Below are 14554 nucleotides of genomic sequence, written 5' to 3'. Positions count from 1 at the left end.
GGATCACAGGAGACTGTATTGCCAGAATTTAATTTTGGAAAGAATGTTGCTTTAATGCTTCTTCTGTCCTCTCATTCTTTGAAAACAAAACAACAAAACAAAACAAAATAGTACAACAACAACAACAACAAAAATCACAGCTGCAAATGAGATCTGATTAGCAACTAGCACAGTGTATTTAGGCTCATCATGGTAAAAGAAATCTGACAAATGATAAAAAGCATTGCTTAATTTGCTTTAAATAAGAATGTGGAGGAACGGTTCTTTCTAGTTCATTGTGCAATGAGAAAAAAGGGAGGGAGCGGAGATCCAAAAAAACAAGGACAATTAATATTGAGTAGCAACTACGTTCTTTCATTGAATCTTCATGTCAATCCTGGAAGCACTGTTCTGATTTAGAGATGGAGAAAAATGAAGCTTAAGTTAAGTGACTTGGAATAACTTTGTAAACCAGTGGGCAGAACCAAGGGTCAAACTCAGGCAGTGTGATTGGACTGCTTGTGCGCTTTATCCTACATTACAGGTACAGGTAAGCAGTTCACAAAACCATTCCACCCACAGATGTGTTTTTTGGACCCTATGGCACTTAAAAAAAAAGTTTAGATTTATTGCCAACATTTGTAACTTACGAGATTTTACGTTCACTTCTAGAATCCTAGCTACTTTTGAGAATCTCTGGCCCTACATTTCCCCCATGGAAACCACTGGCCAAGTGGAGTAGTGGTGATCTGCCCTCTCCAGGTTGCCATAATCCCCACCTTCCCCCTCATTTATATTCTCCACTTGGTCCTGTTAGATGTTTGAGTTTGCACTGCCCTAGGCTATGCTGTTACTCCATTGTTTTTCCTGGTTTCTGAGAGAAAGCCTTCTGCCATATGGAAAAGAAGGGAGCAAAGGTTATGAAAATCAAAGATATGTCTCTTGCACTCAATTCAGCCTTATTATTCCCCTGGAAAGGGCCTCCCAGAATCTTAAGAGGTTCCGAAAAAGAGTGTGCTTGTTTCACTCAGCTTGTCCCAGGATCCTCCATTCCCAATAATGGACTCCCTTTTGCACCGTGTTTCTTAAACCACAGAGTCTAACAAGAACATCATTCAAGTTTTTAAAGCCTGTATGTATAGGCAAGAGAGTCTGTTCATATGACCTTCTAAATAGGACTCTTGGGCACGATCAAAATCTCTGCCTAAGCCTGCCTTCATGGTTAGGCACTACTAACAGACCATTGAAAATATGCACGTCGTAGATCATAGAGTGGACAGAACCTAGGCTGAGGATCAGGAAACCTGTTTTTTCATTTTGTTTCTGGTATTAGAGGGATACCCAGTGCACAGAACATCACAGAAACACAGACCTCAAGGTGTAAGTCCAGAATGGGGGCTGGTAGTTAGAATGAAGAATATAGAGGGAATCTGAATATCATTTTGATGGGAGCGATCCATCCATTCATTCAGTCACTCTGTGCATATGTATTTATTATGCACACACTACATGTCAGACACAATTTAGGCAATGAGAATTCAGAATTGAACCAGACAGACAAAAGTCCCTGCCATCACGGAACTTACATTTCAGTAAGGAGAGATAGACAAGTGAATAAACCAAATAAGTAAATATCTTTGGTCAACTGGTAATAAGACTATGGGAAAAATCAAGCAGGATAACTGGGTTAGAAAGCTTTGAGGCTGGGAGAGGGGGTTATTTAAAGAGGGTAATCAAGGCCTCTTCACGGGGAAAGTGAAATTTCAATTCAGGCCTGAAGGAAGTAAGAAAAAAAGCCACGTGAGTTTTTGAGAAAAAACATTCCAGGTAAAGGGAAGAAAACAAGTGCATAGACCCCGAGGTGGACTGTGCCCAGCATGTTTGAGGGCGAGCAGAGACCAGCATGGCTGGAGCAAAGTATGCAGAAGAGACAGCCATTAGACGTGGGGTCTGATAGGAGACAAACGCCCACACTGTGGAGGTACTTGCAGGACATAGTGTTGAACACTTTGATTTTTGCTCTGATTATCCTGGGAGGCAGGGAAGTGACATGATCAAGCTTAGAGTTGAACAGGATAACTCTGAGAATTCTGTTGAGAATCGTATGTAGGCAGCTAGGGCAGAAGCCGGAGTGTAGTTAGGAGGCTGTCACATGGTGACTGGGCTACTCCATGGAGTAGCCTTGGAAACAGCAAAACATGGTTCTCTTCTGCACATAATTTGAAGACAAAGTGAACAGGATTTGCAGAGGCATCAAAAGAGAGAGAGCACGTGCGAGAGGAAGCTGTAAGGGTTTAAGCCTGAGCAACCAGACTGATGGCCATTAACCAAGCCGGGAAAGGCTGTGGAAGGAGCAGGTTTGGCATCCAGACCAGGAGTTCAGTTTTTGCATACATTCAGATACCGATTAAACATTCAAGTAGAGATTGTGAATAGGCAATTGGGTATGTGCAGGTGTAATTATAAGTATGGTCATCAAAACCATATTGATTCTATGTAAAACTCATAGACTGAATGAGATCACCAAAGAAGAGAGTACAAGTAGAAAAAAGAAGAGATCAGAGTACTGGGCTCTGGGCATTCTAACATTACAAGGTGGGGACCTGAGATGGAATCGGCAAAGGAAACTGGAAAGGAGTATCCGGGAAGGCTGGAGGAAAACACCAGGACGGAGGCTTCTCAGAAGCAGAATAAGGAAAATGTATTCCAGAAGAGTGGAGAGATCAACTGTGCCAAGTGTTACCTGAGGTGTCCAGGATGATGAGGACTTAGAAATAACCATAGGATGTCATGGTGAAGAGACGATTGGTGACCTTGATAAGAACAGTTTTGGTGGTGGTGGTTTGTGTGTCGGAGAGAGAGTAGGAGGGGCTGGGTGCTGTGAAGTCCTAACTAGAATGAATTCCACAGCGGATGTGGGAGAAGAGAGGTCTGAGATGGAGAGCATAAACCACTATTTAGAGGAGTTATGCTGTGTACAGAAGGAGAGAAACGAGAGGAAATGCGGTTAAGAGTGGGATCCTCTGTGTGTGTGCGTGCGTGCGTAAGACGGGAGCAGGTCTGAAGGCTCCCGGGATTCATCCTCTATAGGGAGGAGAGCTGATGATTCAGAAGAGAGGGGAGGAGAATGCTAGGACAGTGGTAGGATCTGGCGCACACATGGACAGGGTGGTCTTGGTCAGGAAAACAGCGACCTTATCCATGGTAATGGTATAAAAGTGAGATACAGAGTGACTGGTAAGTGGATCGACAGAAGCCGATAGCAATAGTTGATCTCCTCAATAAGCCAAAAATGGGATGTGGCAGGATAGAACTCAAAGGGCCAGGTCCAAAGGCTTGTGGAGCCTTTGGTTGGTAAGGAGTGTGTTTATCCCTCCTACAAACTGAATCTGAAAGACATCAAGTGGAGGAACGCTTTAAACCATGCGACAGGGCCAGGTGCAGTGGCTCACACCTATAATCACAGCATTCTGGGAGGCGGAGGTGGGAGGATCGCTTGAGCTTAGGAATTTGAGACCAGCCTGGGCAACATATTGAGACTCCATCTCTACAAAATATAAAATTAGCCAGGGATGGTGGCACATGCCTGTGGTACCAGCTACTTGGGAGGCTGAGATGGGAGGATCGCCTGACCCTGGGAGATCCAAGCTGTAGTGAACTATGATTGAACCACTGCACTCCAGCCTGGGTGACAGAGTAAGACCTTGTCTCAAAAATAAATAAATAAATAGATAAATAAATAAACCATGAGACAGAGTATAGCTGAGAGTCACAGTTAGGAGCAAAGACTGTGGGAGTTGCCATCAGAGCTGAGGGCCAAAATCATAAGACTGGATGAGCCTCCTGAGAATGAGGAGAGCACAGGCCAAGGAGTGACACTTGCAGGACACTGACATTCAGGGACCTAGGGAGCAGTGTGTGTGTGTGTGTGTGTGTGTGTGTGTGTGAGAGAGAGAGAGAGAGAGTCAGGGTGGAGCAGGAAGCAGCAAAGGCAGAAATAGGGCATTGCTTTGCTAGTTCATGGCCCACTTTCTTCCCTAAAGATGGGAATACAACTGAACATGCAAGAGAGGACCGGATGTAGACAATTTCCTGAAGGAAGGAGCCATCAGCTGGGCCACCTGCCTCAGGGAGGCCTGGGAAGAGGGGAGGCTTGGAAGTATCACCAGATTTGGGAAGAAGAAGGTCAGTGGCTTTTGAGAGAGCAGGTACAGAAGAGCAGTTTGGGCAGATGCCCAATTACAGGGGCTTAAGATGTGATGAAAGGAAATGGAGACAGGAGGAGGGTGTGAGGTCATACCCATTGAAATAGTGCTCCTAAGGCATGGAAGAAAAACATACGGAGGCTCTAAGGACCAAGCACACAATCTTAAGGGAGTTCTAGCATGACATCAGAAGGACTCATGGAATGGATGAGATCACAGAGAGAAAGGGCCCAGAGACTCCGGAGGTGGCGGTGCACCCCCGTGATTCTCAAGAGTGTCTGTCTAGGTTTTCCTTGTAGCTCAGCTGGAAGTGGAAGGACATTTCCAGACCCTTCATTTCTTCCATAGGCTTTTGGAAAGATTGTATACAACAAGGGACAGGGAAGTGTCATGTACTATGTCCTAACAATCCCTCAGAAAAGACAACCTGAAGCAGAACATATAAATGACATCTTGTGTGGCTTTCTCATTCCCTTTCTTATTTACTTTTCCCACATGCCTCTAAGTCTGGATGCAACTGTGTGTCTCTGAGAAGCGTTCTAACAGGCTTCTAGACACCATGAGAAATCTTAGAGTCTCGTCTTGGGGCTGGTGACTTCAGGTCTAGACCCTGAAACATAATATTCTACTATTCACAGTAGAATGAAATGGCTTCAAGTCCCTGCATGTCCCATGTATTACATATTTAGTATGTAATACTTATGGGAAGTGTGACCCTGGACAAGGGGCGAGGCTTCCCTGGGCCCAGGTTTTCTCAGGTAGAAGGAGGGCATGGTCTCACCTCTGCTGCCCGGCCTCTCAGGGAGTGGGCTGTCTTCCCGAGGGATGCAGGAGGAAAGCAAGGAAGAAAGGAGATGACAAGGCAGAGCAGAAGAGGAGAAACTGGATGGGGAAGCCAGAGTTCAGGCGACGGACTGGCCTGGGATTTGTAACTGGATGGAGGCTGAGGTGGGATGAGGGTCTGGGGCTCAGGCATGGCAGGGATAAGGGCGGCGTCACAGGCAGGACTTCCTAGGGCAAGTGCTTTCCTTGACTCAAAGTGACGAGGTTAGACAAGGCTTTGGGAAAAGGGGGAGGTGTGGCTTAGGTGATATTGATATGCTTTCTGGATGACTGTTGATCAAGAGGGAGCTAAGGTGTAGGAGTTTACATTCCCAGGCCTGATGCTGTGGCCAGTCCTGCACGTGGCTGGGCAGTTTCTTCATACACTTTTATGAAGTAAAGGGTTCCAGTGTTATAATTATGTTTAGCAGTTATAAACACTCCCATTTATTACAAGCTTACTAAGCACCAGCTTTATGTATATTTGCCTGGGAAATTTGTGCTTATCACCCCCAACCAAGGCTATGAAAGCACCGTACAAACACTGCTTTGTAAGCCTTGGACTGACTTGTTAGTGTGCAGCTTTCCTTATAACGGTACATGATTTGGCCTTTCAGCTCCTGACTTCTTCTTGGTGATTGAAGACTAGAGATAGTGACCACGGAGGGAGCTACAGCCTCTTCTCATGTGTGTGGGGAGGACTCTGGAATAGAAAGAAGGGTGTTCGTGAGTGCTGGCCTGGGCGTGCCACCCAGGAAATAAGATCCTCACTTTGTCCTGCATCTCTCCTTTGGTATCAGCCCCTGGCCACAGTGGAGACACAAATCACTATTGTAGCACCTGTCATCCCACGGAGTGTGATCTGTTTATTTGATTGTCTCTCCCCTAAGACGACATGTGACCTTTTTGTGAGCAAGGTCTATATATCTTTTTTTTTGTTTGTTTTTTTGAGATGGAGTCTCGCTCTGTCGCCCAGGCTGGAGTGCAGTGGCGCGATCTCAGCTCACTGCAAGCTCCGCCTCCCAGGTTCACGCCATTCTCCTGCCTCAGCCTCCCGAGTAGCTGGGACTACAGGCACCGCCACCATGCCTGGCTAATGTTTTTGTATTTTTAGTAGGGACGGGGTTTCACCGTGTTAGCCAGGATGGTCTCGATCTCCTGACCTTGTGATCCGCCCGCCTCGGCCTCCCAAAGTGCTGGAATTACAGGCGTGAGCCACCGCGCCCGGCATATATATCTTTTATATAACTCTACATCCCTGATGCCCATGTTCTCAACGGGGCTTGGTACATACTAGATGCTCAGCAGCACATGTTGAACAAATGAATGACTTATTGTCTCTGCTTTATTTCTGGCACGCTTTGTGAGCTTGTGCACTGTTGATTTTTGGAAAGACATTATTTTTCCTGTGTTATAATCTTATCACAAGTCTTTTCTCACAGCTATTTTACTATTAGGACAATGGTGTGATTCTAAGGTTAACAAACGTTAATGTGACTTACTGCAACTTATAATTTACTAGGAAAAAGCATTTCACAATGTTAGGGGTAGGGGAGGCCAATCCTCCCTTTCCACGCACTCACATATTTCAACAATCCATGTCTGCTGGATGTATACCTGGTATGATATTGAACACATAAAAATAGTTTCTCTATTATTAAAAACTGTAACTATGTCACTTTTTAGATAAAATGTAAACCTGGCCCCCAACCCAAAGATTTAGGCTGCCTTGGCCAATATAGGGAAAGTTAGATTAGGATAGGGTAGGCATCGATGAGTTCAATTAGTAATTGTGTATATTCTGCAACTTGTCTCAAATCCCTTATCTATGGTGACAGGGGAGGAAAGTGAGCTAGTTTAAACTTCATTATCAGTTGTATAATAAATCCTTTTATTCAAATAGAGGATTATCATACATTTTAAAATAAAATGCTTTCTAGTATTAATCTACCTGAGCAATGGCTCATCCTTCTTATACTCCTAAATAGAAAGAGAAACTACCATGTATTACATAATTACCTAAGTGCTCTGATCAGAAAAATACATACAATGGCTTCAAATTTTTTCAGTATTTCTCCATGTTTATTAAGCACCCCCAGAACTGTACTCAATGTGAGAAAGGCAAGGAGGGCTGGGAGGGAGGAACCCCCAAGACATGCAAATCAATAATAATACAATTCAACAACATTTCCACACCCAGATGCCACAGGTAATATTATTATTTAGTATCAGATGATCTGCACTGAATGCATTAGAAATTTAGAGAAAGGAGGGCTGGGTGCGGTGGCTCATGCCTGTAATCCCATCACTTTGGGAGGCCGAGGCGGGCAGATCACGAGGTCAGGAGATCGAGACCATCCTGGCTAACACGGTGAAACTCCGTCTCTACTAAAAATACAAAAAATTAGCTGAGCGTGGTGGTGGGCGCCTGTAGTCCCAGCTACTCAGGAGACTGAGGCAGGAGAATGGCATGAACCTGGGAGGCGGAGGTTGCAGTGAGCTGAGACTGCGTCACTGCGCTCCAGCCTAGGGGACAGAGCGAGACTCCGTCTCAAAATAATTAAAAGAAAAAAAAAAAAAGAAAGACAGAAATTTAGAGAAAGGAGTGTATCATGACATGGAGTAGCTAGGAAACACTTCCCAAAAGACAATTAGTTAGTAAATGGGGCTTTAAGAGAGGGGTAGAAGCTGACTGAGAGAGGTGGCTGGCAGATATTCTACTTTAGGGAAGTAACCCTAGCAGGGCTGGGAGGGACACGCAGGTGCGTATTCAGGAAGAGTGGCTGAGTCCATCCGCACAGAGAGCAGGTTTGAACCTGGGAGGGGTAGGAGATAAAATCGGACTAAAAAGTGGGGACCAAGAGTGTTGCACCCTGAGAGTCACACTAAGGTATTGGAATTCTAAGCCAAAATGCATTTGAAAAAAAAAAAAAGAAAGGGTAGAACACATTTTATTGAGGGGAAACGAAAAGCCAGGATAAATGAGAAAACTTAGAAGGAAAATGTCAGATTACTTGAGACAGAACACAGGCCGTTAGACCTTGAAGGGACCTTCAACTTCATCTGATACAAATACTTTCTTTCACAGATGGGGATATTTAGGCTAAAACAAAATCAAAACCTGCCCACGCTCACTCAGCTAGTAAATGGCAAAGCCAGAGCTAGAAATGAGTGTGGTGTTCTTTTCACCCCCCTTAATAAATTCAAATCTCCAGACTTAGACAAATCACGTCCCAGGTTACTCAAAGAACTCCCAGAACCATTGTCAATAATCCTTGAAAAAGCATGGAGAATAGGAGAACTGTTAACAGACAAGAGAAGGACAGAGTTGTCCCCATTTTCAAAAAGGGGGAAAGGGGCATATTATAAAAACTATAAGCCAGTCAGCTTGACAATTATCCCTGGCAGAATTCTAGAACAGAATTTTAAAAGGCTATTTACTCCACAAACATTATTATAATAATAGAAAGAAGGGGGAAATAACCCACAATTTCACCACTTTAACCCATCAACTGAACAGATTATTAAATAGACTCTTTGTAAGTCTTTAGAAAAGCAGAAATCATTCAGAGCCAACCCAAAACCTCAGAAACAAAACACGTCTTCATTTATTCCTTTTTCGATAAGGATATTAGATTGGTAGAAAGAAGAGGCATCAAAACCATACTTTCTTTCAGCATGGCTTTTGACAAGAACTTTTATAATTACCTTGCCATAAGACACGAACTGGCTGGTAGCCAGTGGGTACAACCATGGCTAGGGTAGGAATTATACCTACATGGTGCTGATTAGTTCATAGACCAGCCTGAAGGGAAACTATGGTGGCGGGTCACGGAGATTCTGTCTTTTAAATTTCCCTGACAGTATTTTTTTTCTCTGCCTTAGAGGACATGCTTGTCAAATATTCCTATGACATGGACAAGGAGGGAAAGTTGATTTGAAGGATGATGGGCTAATACTAATAATAATAGCAATAAACACTTATTGAGAACTTACTTCATGCCGTGAATTGTGTTAAATACACTTTTGGCACAAAATCATCACATGTAAATTGTACCACCCTATGAGAAAAGTAGCAATATTATCTGCATTTTAGAGATGAGAAAGCTGATGTTTTAAGAGATCAAGTCAATTGTCCAAGATGACATAGCTTATGAGGGAGGAACAAACTTTTGAATCCAGGTATGTCTGGCACCAGAGTCTGAACAAAATGACTCTAATTTTAACAGCCCACACCTATGAACTGAAATTCTAATGGTATCACAGGGTGTAACGTCTGCATTTTAATTCTAAATGTCAACTGCATATGTAAGGGCGGGTAGATTTTGCTACATCCACATTAGTGGCTTGGGAGTTTTAGTTGACCAGAGGCTTTAAAGGGAAAACAGTGTGACATAACTGTACAGAAAATTAACCAAATTTCAGCTGCATTCATAGAAGCATAGTACTTAAATCCAGGCAACTAACACCGGCCCACTGGCTGTGAGATCAAAACACATTTTAAGATAAATCAAAAAAAGGTATCCAAGATAGATCTAGAAACGATGTCATATGAAAAAGTACTGCAGAAACAGATGCTGTTTTTGACCAAGAAGGCCTAAGTCATCACATATTTAAGGAGCTGTCATATTACAAAGGAAGTTTATACTGCATTCCTCTAAAAGGAAGAATGGAGATATATGAGCACAAATTATAAAGAGCCATGCTTTGGCTTATTCTGAGGAAGACTGTTCTAACCTTAGAACGGTCTAGAAATAAAATGGGCTGCTTCTCCTGAGTGGTCAGTTTGCTGTTACTACAAGATTCTAAACAGACTGGCCAACCACTTGTTCATGTGGAGGAGATTATTGTGGGGATTAGGAGGAAGACAGATAATAAGTTACTTTCCCAATAAATTCTCACTTTGGGGGGATGAGGCAGGTGGATCGCTCGAGCCCAGGAGATTGAGACTAGCCTGGGCAATACAATGAAACCCCCTCTCTACAAAAAATAAAAAATTAGCTGGGCATGGTGATGCATACCTATACCTATAGTTCTACCTGCTCCGGAGGCTAAGGTGGGAGGATCTTTTGAACACAGACGTTGAGGTTGCAGTGAGTCATGCCACTGCCCTCCAGCCTTGGTGATACAACCAAACTCTGTCTCAAAAACATAACAAAACAAAACAACAAAAAACAACACTAAGACTCAACTTAGGTATTAGCTTAACAGAACTTTTTTGGTGGTTATAGTTCAAATTATGAATTATTCTTCAATTGCTTCATCAAATAATCCTCAAATAAGTGCAAACAAGTTAAAACAGTCTGCTCTATTATGAAATAAAAAAGCTCATTTAATTTTAAATTAGGCTGGGCATGGTGACTTACACCTGTAATCCCAGCACTTTGGGAGGCCAGGAGTTTGAGACCAGCCTGGGTAACATAGTGAGACCCTGTCTCTAAGAAAAAAAAAAAAAAAAGATAATTTTATTAAGACACCTGAATTCATATCAGAATTATTCAACTAGTGAAGACCCATCCCACATCAGAGTCAGAATTTAAGACATCACTTTTGATGATAGTGCTCAACTAAGTCCCCTGACCACTTATCTCTGGTTTTGACCCTGCATAGTTAAGGGATTGGGAGTTCTTTTTGAATACTTTGTTCCTAAGGATACATTGTGCTACTTTCATTCAGTCCTGACCATTTGGTTGATTTAGGGGTAAAGCAGTCCTATTAGATTATTGCTACTCCAGAAGGCTGCTCTAAAATGTGCTTGACAAAAGCTGGTCTTGTCCAGAAACAAAATAACTCTCTGGCTTATTAGAACTTTTGTGCTCCTGGATTGTTTTGTTTTGTGTTTTGTTTCATTTTGTTTTGTTTTAATCAGAAATGTTCTTGCCTGTGTCCCAGCGCCATCTTGTGTTAGAAATGAGCATATTTTCCAAACAGGGTGGAAAAAACCCATTTTGGACAGTCTGAGGGACCACTACTCCTTTCTGCACCCTAGAATATCTGGATTGAAAGAAACCCCAAAGGTCAAATATTTAATGCCCCTATATCATCTAGGCAAGCCTTCCCCAATATCCCTGCCAGGGGTAGAGATTTTTAGTCTAGTCCCCAGAATAAGCATAAATCCAGGAGGCTAGGGCTGAAAGAAATTCTCCTAGAACAAATGAAAATGAAATAGTTGACTGAGAGAGATCACAAGCAGTTTTTCCTTTCCATTTCCTTTCAGTTTCACTTTCATAGATCTCCCGGTATGTTAAGAAAAGCAAAGACGTGTGACTGGAGACCTATGGAAATGCTCTGCGGTAGCTTCCGGAGCAGGAATAGATCTGAAATGATGACATAAGAAAATGCATAAATACCCTACAATGAAGGGTAGAAGTTAATTTTTTTCAGAGCCGTGCTTTTCAGTAAGTGACTGCCAGGCAGATCTTGTTCAACCCTATGTCATAATAAGACTCGTCTTAAAATCATTCCATATTTAATTCATTGGGCTTTGAAGAGAAGGATATTACATTTCTCTTCCAATTTTAGGATTATTTAAGATTTGGGTTAATGTTAAGAACCTTCTACCAAATAAAAACACTATAAGTGTGATGCAAGCATTATCCCAAATCCTGAAAGTAGATGGAGGGTTTTGGATTGGATCATGGCTAACATCCCTTTCCTGCTCTGAGAGTTTCTTACTCTGTGATTTGGGGCCACTCACAAGATCAACAGCAAGTACTTTTGTGTCAAAGTGTCCTGGTCCAAAGGGCCCAGGGGTTAGCAGGGTAAGAGTCTCCTTGTCATTCAGCTGCACAGTTGATTCAAAGTAAGTGATCTGCACCAGATTTCTGATAATTCACGATTCTCAGCTGCTCCTAGCCCCTTATGTCCTTTGGGTGGTTTGTAAACTCACTTTATAGTCTCCCTCAACAGATGAAAAATTCCACAAACACAGGGACTGTATCTTTTGCTTCCTACATCGCTGGGCATCTTGGTGCTGATGAATCTGAGCCCAGAATCTGATTTGTGTCAGTATGACACCAAATCATGGATTTCGAGAGACGGCAGCAACCTTGGAGATCACCTGGTTCAATCATCTCATTTTTTAGTCGGGAAACTGAGGCCCCAAAATGGGATGTTATGCACGATATCACATAATTCAATGGTACTGAGCTTGGATCAGTCCCGGCGTCTCCTGTTTTAACCACTAACGATGTATCTCAATCTCTCTGTCTCCACAACGGCAGAGGACATACCCTGTTCCCACCCCAGCTTAAAGCAGCTAATCACACACAAGAACCCGCTTTAAACCCGGGAGATGGAGGTTGCAGTGAGCCGAGATCACGCCATTGCACTCCAGCCTGAGTGATAGAGGGAGGCTCTGTCTCAAAAAATTTTAAAAAGCCCTATGTGAGTGAATATTGCCTTCTACTTCATAATATACACATTTGCTTTAACATTAAAAATAATGTTAGAGGCCGGGCGCAGTGGCTCACGCCTGTAATCCCAGCACCTTGGGAGGCCGAGGTGGGTGGATCATGAGGTCAGGAGATCGAAGCCATCCTGGCTAACACGGTGAAACCCCGTCTCTACTAAAAATACAAAAAGGTTAGCCAGACATGGTGGCGGGCGTCTGGTAGTCTCAGCTACTTGGGAGGCTGAGGCGGAAGAATGGCGTGAACTCGAGAGGCAGAGGTTGCGGTGAGCTGAGATTGGGCTACTGTCACTGCACTCCAGCCTGGGCAACAGAGCGAGTCTCAAGAAAAAAAAAAAAAAAAGAAAAAGAAAAAAAGAAAAAGAAAAAATGAGTTAGATTTTTTTTTTCCTAATGAAAATTGGTACTGAAGATCTAATGGTAGAGTCATTTGTTTTCCTTGGCATACTGCTGTAATCCCTGGAGTTAAAACAAAGTTGTCATGTTGGGTGCAGTGCTTGGGGTTCTGGAATGGCGATCCTCCTTGTGAGTATGGTTCTGTGCCCCTGAAGGTATGTGAGGGAGGATGGAAGTCAGGCAGGGGGTCAACAGGGGAGGGAAAAGCCAAGACCTTGTCATTTACAAAAATTAATTGTTTTAACAGCTTTGTGGAGGTGTAATTCACATATAATTCATCCATTTAAAGTTCAACGGCTTTACAATGTAATGGTTTTCAGTATAAAAGTGCTGTGTCTTGAGAAAACAGGACAGACAGCGTGAGAAGCTGGAGCTGGTGATGGTTGTATTAAAACACACCCCTCCACGCAGTGCCTTTCGGAGTAGAAGAAATAGCGACACCTAGCTTTTAACTCAACGTGTGCTCTGTCCTGCTTCTTGGTTATCTGTAGGGTGTTATTTATTTATTTATTTTTGAGACGGAGTCTCGCTCTGTCCCCCAGGCTGGAGTGCAGTGGCCGGATTTCAGCTCACTGCAAGCTCCGCCTCCTGGGTTCACGCCATTCTCCTGCCTCAGCCTCCCGAGTAGCTGGGACTACAGGCGCCCGCCACCTCGCCCTGCTAGTTTTTTGTATTTTTTTTTAGTAGAGACGGGGTTTCACCGTGTTAGCCAGGATGGTCTCGATCTCCTTACCTCGTGATCCGCCCGTCTCGGCCTCCCAAAGTCCCAAAGTGCTGGGATTACAGGCTTGAGCCACCGCGCCCGGCCTGTAGGGCGTTATTAAACCAGAGAAGCATCACCCCTACTCCCTGACAAACTGAACTGAAGTGCTAGCCATAGACATTTGCTTTATTTTCTGGGCAGAAATAATGGACTGCAGGGATAAACTAGCAGAAAATAGCGGCTGCTGAATTGGTAGGGGAAAGAAACGAAGGGCCAGGAAAGGTCATGAGTGATAAAGCAGTGAGCCACATTGTTTTTTTTTTTTTTTTTTTTTTTTAAGGGAAACATAAATTTATCCTAGGGAGTACACTTGAATCCAATCGAGGTTAAGTAATCAGAACTGATATCAGAAGTAGATGGCTTAAAACCACATTGAGAGATGGCAAGAGGCAGCAACTAGGAGCGTGGGCTCTAGAGCCAGGCACCAAGGCTCCAGTGCCTGACCTTGGGCAAGCTAATAGATCTCTTTGTGTCTCAGATCCCTTACAGGTAAAACGAGGGTAATAAGTGTAGCTACTTCCCTGGGGTGCTTGTGCGAATTATATTTGTTCACAGAGCTTACAACAGTGTCAGGCACATACTAACTGCCTAACATTGTTATAAGTGTCACTTATAACACTGCTTACTAAATGTAAGTATTTGTTAATTATTATACCACACCCTGTTCAATCTGTGTATCATCCCCCTACTCCTCATTTCCCAAACTCACATAGACTCTCTCTCTCTGTCTCTCTCTCTCTCTGTCTCTCTCTGTGTCTCTCTGTGTCTCTCTCTCTGTCTCTCTCTCTCTCTGTCTCTCTCTCTCTGTCTCTCTCTCTCTGTCTCTCTCTCTCTCTGTCTCTCTCTGTGTCTCTCTCTGTCTCTCTCTCTGTCTGTCTCTCTCTCTGTCTCTCTCTGTCTCTCTCTGTGTCTCTCTCTGTCTCTCTCTCTGTCTCTCTCTGTGTCTCTCTCTCTGTCTCTCTCTCTGTCTGTCTCTCT

This window comes from Piliocolobus tephrosceles, chromosome 10 (assembly GCF_002776525.5).
Source record: "Piliocolobus tephrosceles isolate RC106 chromosome 10, ASM277652v3, whole genome shotgun sequence".
In the NCBI taxonomy this organism is placed as follows: domain Eukaryota; kingdom Metazoa; phylum Chordata; class Mammalia; order Primates; family Cercopithecidae; genus Piliocolobus; species Piliocolobus tephrosceles.
This window is presented reverse-complemented; position numbering follows the sequence as displayed.